The sequence below is a fragment of the Montipora foliosa genome, unplaced genomic scaffold (assembly GCF_036669935.1).
Source record: "Montipora foliosa isolate CH-2021 unplaced genomic scaffold, ASM3666993v2 scaffold_417, whole genome shotgun sequence".
Taxonomy (NCBI): Eukaryota; Metazoa; Cnidaria; class Anthozoa; order Scleractinia; family Acroporidae; genus Montipora; species Montipora foliosa.
Window position 1 is genome coordinate 204,400 of NW_027179720.1, and position 5,000 is coordinate 209,399.

The 5,000-nt window shown below is 37.7% G+C and overlaps 1 protein-coding gene and 1 long non-coding RNA gene across 2 annotated transcripts in view; one reads left to right on the plus strand and one right to left on the minus strand.

Annotated features, from left to right (window-relative positions):
- Positions 1 to 2,748, minus strand: part of LOC137988435 (uncharacterized) — a 2,823-nt gene extending 75 nt beyond the window's left edge. The window contains exons 1-3 of the long non-coding RNA XR_011120777.1: positions 2,302 to 2,748; positions 1,938 to 2,072; positions 1 to 855 (exon numbers count right to left, since the gene is read on the minus strand). The exon at positions 1 to 855 is cut by the window's left edge and continues 75 nt beyond it. This is a non-coding gene — a long non-coding RNA (uncharacterized lncRNA). The remainder of the gene's footprint in view (positions 856 to 1,937; positions 2,073 to 2,301) is intronic.
- Positions 1,362 to 5,000, plus strand: part of LOC137988433 (trace amine-associated receptor 9-like) — a 9,448-nt gene continuing 5,809 nt past the window's right edge. The window contains exon 1 of the mRNA XM_068834418.1: positions 1,362 to 1,462. The gene's annotated coding sequence lies outside the window, so the exon portion shown is untranslated. The remainder of the gene's footprint in view (positions 1,463 to 5,000) is intronic.

Consider the following 5,000-nt stretch of genomic DNA (forward strand, 5'->3'; position numbering starts at 1 on the left):
GTTAAATCTATGACCATTCGATCAGTGCTGAGATTGCCTAAAATTGCGTGACCTAGCCCCTTTAATTGAGAATTTTTTCTTAAAATTATCTTCTCAGGTTGTTTATCGGGATTCCCATACAAATCCTTATATTTTTGTTGGCTTGCCGTCACACTGAGCCTGGGGTGCCTGTGGATTTTCAAGCTTCGCTTTGGTTTTTCACCATCGTCAGATGGTCGGGATATGAATAATTTTAACAAATCAAAAAGCTCAGATTTCCCCCAAGAGAAACAAAATTATAATGGGGGAAATCGGATGATTTGGGTGAACTTGGGTGTTTTGGGATGTCACTCTAGCCGCTGTGTTGCTGGTCCAAAACAGTTTCCACAAGATTATTAGGCTTTAATTTTGGCTAAAACTTCTGCTATCTTCTATAACAAAGCTACATTGTTAGGGCTATTTGCACCCATAACACTCGAACTTCGGTTTGTATTGAATCGCAGATAAGTGTTAATCGGCTTTGAGAAACTGGGCCAGCCCAGATGAGAGGTGTCGTCCCTTCAAAACGAAATAATCATCCATCCAAGTAAGCGTTGTTCTTGTCGTCGCTTGTTTCTAACTTCAAAGAGTTTCTTTAAAATTAATTTTAAGGCAAGATTGTGGAATGTCATTGTGGTTACCGTTGCATGCCAAACCGAACGTTGACATGAGACAGGTTTTGAGATTCAAAAAGTGGAAGCTCGAATGACAAATTGTTTGACATTTCTCAGAAATGTTACTTGAAATAATCGTGTTATACGGGCAAGACAAGATATCACGCCTTTTTTGCCATACAAGGAGTCACGCGTAAAGTCTCTACCAAACATCTACGCAAACCTAGAAAAGAAAGTGGCCTTATCACAACGAAAATATGAAACAGCATTTTGCATTCGCAAAAATGGAATCTAGGTTTTTTATTTTGCATGCTCTGAGGGAAGGGGGGGGGGGGGCACTTGGGGGGTCCTCCCTTACATGCTGTATAGGTATGGGCGGGCCCAAATTGTATGATTTTTCAGCCGTTTTGGTCTTAAATAGGGTATGGTTTGTTCATTCAAGTCTTGAATTGGGAATGTTTTTTAGAGGAAGCGACTTCTTCGTCATTTGGCGATACGAACGTTAACAAAGCCCTTCTCAAATTATTAGGCCAACCGTGTTGTTAACAGGTTATTTTGGTCAGATCTGAAATAGGGTGGGGAAAATCTCAGATTTTGGTCTGAAATATGGTAAGGGTTTAATTAAGGAGGCGGGCCGCACACAATTACCTAAAAAGTAAATAGTAGACGGAAGCTTATTGTTGTAAAACGAGACATGTGGCTTAAGGTCAACGGATTCCGAGAATCCCTGAAATTCTAAAAAAGCCTGATCGAGTGGGAGAATCCCATCATTTTAAGATCATCGTCAGAGCAGATCCTGATCCAACCTCAGCAACGAAGTCTCAATAAAGGTAAGGGTAGTCTGTTCAGTCTACACGACTAAGCATCAATTAAGCTGACGAAAACGTCCGCATTTCATAATTATATAAATTTGTAACTCTTCCATGCCGAAATTCACGACGTGACTGAGAGATCGTCACAGGTCACTGTTGCCGAAATCCCAGAAGGCAAATTCATCAATATTGATAATTTAAGTTCAAATGAGATACAGCTCAGTTTCTGTATGACCCAGCTTTCGTATGTTTAAAACCAGCCCAGTTAGCTTGTAAAGTCGAAATTGGCTGTAACAAAGAGCAACCAACAAGGCTACGCTCCCTTGGAGGCCGAGTATCATGAGTCACGAAAGACGATTATTTGTAAAATTAAGTGCCAATAAGAGCATAAATTCCCTCACAAAATTGATGCATAATTAGTAAAACTAACAATGCATCTACATTCTCAGAGCTTCCTTCTAAGGAAATTTTAAAGCAGTTTGTAACGTATTACCATATCTCCACATGAGATCTCCTATTTTGTCTCATAAGAATATTTTTACTTGAAAGAGATAAAATACCGTGCAGCACGAAAGGCACGCATTTCCACTGTAGATTTCTTTTGTGTTGCTTTAGCTTTTAGCAGCACCTGGAGGGAAATAAATAACTTATTAAAAACAGGACATTTTGAGGCGGTTGAGTCATGTGTAAATGATTTAAGCCCGGAAATTAACTAGCATATTTTAGGAAAATGACTGCAAAGTAGTCGTGTTCCTCAATTTTGACCTTTGAACGCCATTTTATTACAATGGCTATATAATAAGTGTTTTCAGTTTAAGTTCGGCTTGGTTCCAATAACCCAATCTCAGTGAACTGACCTCATATTGAATAGTGTTAAATTCGTCAAGAGCTCCTCCCCCTTGTGCATGGTTTCCTGGTAGAAGTCCGGAAGTTGAAATGAAATGTTCCCAATGATCGAGGAGTGTAAACTTTGCCCTGGTGATTATATTCCCGGCGTGCCCAATCGGTGAAAACCGATAATCGATATAATCGATATCAATCAATATAATCGATGATAATTAATCGATTAATATCGGAAATCGATGAAAATAGATCACTATCGATTTCTCTTGTTTCATTTCACTTTCAGCGAAAAACGGTCTGGAAATGCCGGACCGCGATCAGTGCTGAAAGAAACGAAACTTAACACGCCAAAAATCACGAGTACAAGAGCCGGGTACAAACACCCGGTAAGCGAATGTTCTGGTGATCGAGGAATGAATTGAATTTTTCCGAGCTGTCCTTTGCACTCACCACGCGGAAGGCCTCGCCACGGCTACCTATTTTCTTCTCCAAGAAAAATGTATCACCTGCTGTTACAGTAAACCCACACTTATGGTACCTTTTACAACACAATCTATCAATATCGCATCCAGAGTCGACCTGGCACGCACGCTGTAAATGCGCAAAGTCTGAAAACTGAAAGTATACTCTTTCAAGACATAATCGATCGCAATTACGAGGATTTGAATTGTGAGTATCGATTTTCATCGATTAATTGAGGCAATGGATAATAATCGATTAATTATAATCGATTATATTGATTATATCGATTGTCTTCTGATGATCTATTTTCATCGATTGGGCACGCCGGGGCTTGAGATAGGACGCAGCTCTTTACAACCTCTTATTTCAGTGGATCCCTTTAGGATGCAGGTCTATATTGTTTTTAGAGTTAGGGTCCATTGTTTCTTTTGTATTGTTCTTTGTGTCCATTGTTTCCTGAACCAATCCCGAGAACCTTTTTTGCTTCAGAATCATTGTATACAAAAGCGTGGTAACTCATCTTTTGCTTTGCATACCACTGGAAAACACAACTAATGCAGTAGCTAGAAATTCACATCAAAAAGCCTGCGCTGCTTTCCTTAATATCCAAAATGACAGTTTTAAGCTGTTGTTTACTGGGAACCACATTACAAGATAAATTTCCCTGACATCTTGCTCTATGAATAACTTTACATGGCCAGCGGCCTACGTCTAATTTCTTTAGAAAATCAGAAATAAAAACATATTTTGCTGGAGTAACATTTCTGATAAATTGCTCTTCCATTCTCAATGATACTATAAACTGTTTGAGAGGTGCAATAGTTACAAGACTTTTGAGGTGGAAAAACAAATAGAACAAAATGACACAGCAGAACATTCTTTGCAAGAACAAAGATAAACATCATTTAAGTGCTCCTAGGGTCTAAAATTTTGGTTTCGAACATATAATGAATGAACACTGCTTCCACTGTTGCTTTACATTTTAATAATGTTAACACATTTTAATCTCATAAGTAACAGATGTTTGTGCACATATATTCTGAAAATGTTGTACCAAATTCATTAATGAATTTATTTCAATAATTACTGAAGTACATGTAATGTTGCAAATGGGTCCCATACCTAATAAATCTCTGCCATGAGAGTAAAAAACTTTACACCTCCCATTAGGCAGACAGTATATTGCTACTGTGTAAAGTTCAAGTGTTAAAATATATGCATGATAATTATCCATGAGCAAAGAATCAAAGGCAGCTAACATTGATATAACATAAGGAAAGTCTGAAATTATAGGAAGTGCACTATTTAGCAAACAACCCAGGTCCAAGAATTGTTAATCCAACTAAAACTATTGCCGCACGATACAGTCAAGGTAATGTTGAAGTATTTGGTACGGCAAATGCAGGCACACAACGTGTGGCAATGTCTCTGTCGGCACTTGTTAAAAATTTCAGGAATCCACTGAATAACCTCTTCAGCTGACTTGGTTCAAATTATAAACATTGGGAGTTATATGTATTCAGCTTTGTCACAATCATGCAAACAGGGACTCCTATTTTTGACAGATTTTCCTGTTATGGTTATAACTTAAGCTACATGAATCAGGGGCACCCAACGTCAATTTTCGGAAAATATCTGTTCGGAAGACGATTTGAGATCTATAATTTTTGGAACATTTGTTGTAAAATTTCTTGCTTGCTTGCCTGTCCTAGGATTTTCGAACAACTAAAAGATGGTATAATTGCCCCTTTTTAATGTATTTTTACCCTAAAAAGGTCACCTAGAATTTTCGGGAGCTTTTTTCTCGCTGAAATCTTCGAAAAGGTAAGTTTTGATCCCTATAATTTTCGGATCACTAGACTTTCAGCTAGGAAATCCGAAAAGATGAAAAATTTTTAGGGGATAAAAATATGCCTATATGTACCGTTTAAATACTAAAATACGTTTAACAATGCTATGTTTAGTGGTTTTGAACTATATTCTCGTTGGGTGCCCCTGAGTTAGGCAAACGGAGTAAAAAAACCTCTTGTTGGCTCGCATTTTAAAGCCAAACAAACCAGCAAACAAATCAATTATTTCTGTCCAAAAAGAGTACAGATGATTGTTATTTAATTCCAGTTGAGAATAAAAATTCGAGTTTAATTACTGAACAAAGGAAAAAACGACTAAACCACTTTTTAAAAATATGCACCCACTTGATATAACTCATCCGTAGAACTAACAAACGGTTTAGTGTCCAAGAAAAGACTTT